General features: G+C 49.5%; 1 protein-coding gene across 2 annotated transcripts in view; it reads right to left on the bottom strand.

Annotated features, from left to right (window-relative positions):
- Window positions 1-1392, bottom strand: part of syn3 (synapsin III) — a gene marked incomplete in the record, with an annotated part of 109044 nt that overhangs the window by 74611 nt on the left and 33041 nt on the right.

The raw sequence follows: 1392 nt of genomic DNA, 5'->3' as shown, positions 1-1392 counted from the left end.
GGATAGGCTGGCGTTAGCATGGGATAGGCTGGTTTCAGCGTGGGATAGGCTGGCGTTAGCATGGGATAGGCTGGCGTTAGCATGGGATAGGCTGGTTTCAGCGTGGGATAGGCTGGCGTTAGCATGGGATAGACTAACGTTACCATGGGATAGGCTGGTTTCAGCGTGGGATAGGCTGGCGTTAGCATGGGATAGACTAACGTTACCATGGGATAGGCTGGTTTCAGCGTGGGATAGGCTGGCGTTAGCATGGGATAGACTAACGTTACCATGGGATAGGCTGGTTTCAGCGTGGGATAGGCTGGCGTTAGCATGGGATAGACTAACGTTACCATGGGATAGGCTGGTTTCAGCGTGGGATAGGCTGGCGTTAGCATGGGATAGACTAACGTTACCATGGGATATGCTGGTTTTAGTATGGGATAGGCTGACGTTAGCATGGGATGGGCTGGTTTCAGCGTGGGATAGGCTGGCGTTAGCATGGGATAGACTAACGTTACCATGGGATATGCTGGTTTTAGCATGGGATAGGCTGGCGTTAGCATGGGATAGGCTGGTTTCAGCGTGGATAGGCTGGCGTTAGCATGGGATAGACTAATGTTACCATGGGATATGCTGGTTTTAGCATGGGATAGGCTGGCGTTAGCATGGGATAGGCTGCTTTTAGCATGGGATAGGCTGCTTTTAGCATGGGATAGGCTGCTTTTAGTAAGGGATAGGCTGACATAACCATGGGATAGGCTGGCTTTAGTATGGGATAGGCTGGCGTTACCGTGGGATAGGCTGGTTTAAGCATGGGATAGGCTGGTTTTAGTATGGGACAGGCTGACAAAACCATGGGATAGGCTGGTTTTAGCATGGAATAGGCTGGTTTCAGCGTGGGATAGGCTTGTTTCAGCGTGGGATAGACTAACGTTACCATGGGATAAGCTGGTTTTAGCATGGGATAGGCTGGCGTTAGCATGGGATAGGCTACTTTTAGCATGGGATAGGCTGCTTTTAGTAAGGGATAGGCTGACATAACCATGGGATAGGCTGGTTTTAGTATGGGATAGGCTGGCGTTACCATGGGATACGCTGGTTTTAGCATGGGATAGGCTGGTTTTAGTATGGGACAGGCTGACAAAACCATGGGATAGGCTGGTTTTAGCATAGGATAGGCTGGTTTTAGTATGGGACAGGCTGACATAACCATGGAATAGGCTGGTTTTAGTATGGGACAGGCTGGTTTTAGCATGGGACAGGCTGACAAAACCATGGGATAGTCTGGTTTTAGCATGGGATAGGCTGGTTTTAGTATGGGATAGGCTGGTTTTAGCATGGGATAGTCTGGTTTTAGCATGGGATAGTCTGGTTTTAGCATGGGATAGTCTGGTTTTAGCATGGGATAGT

Source organism: Austrofundulus limnaeus, unplaced genomic scaffold, assembly GCF_001266775.1.
Source record: "Austrofundulus limnaeus strain Quisiro unplaced genomic scaffold, Austrofundulus_limnaeus-1.0 Scaffold461, whole genome shotgun sequence".
Taxonomy (NCBI): Eukaryota; Metazoa; Chordata; class Actinopteri; order Cyprinodontiformes; family Rivulidae; genus Austrofundulus; species Austrofundulus limnaeus.
This window is presented reverse-complemented; position numbering and strand designations above follow the sequence as displayed.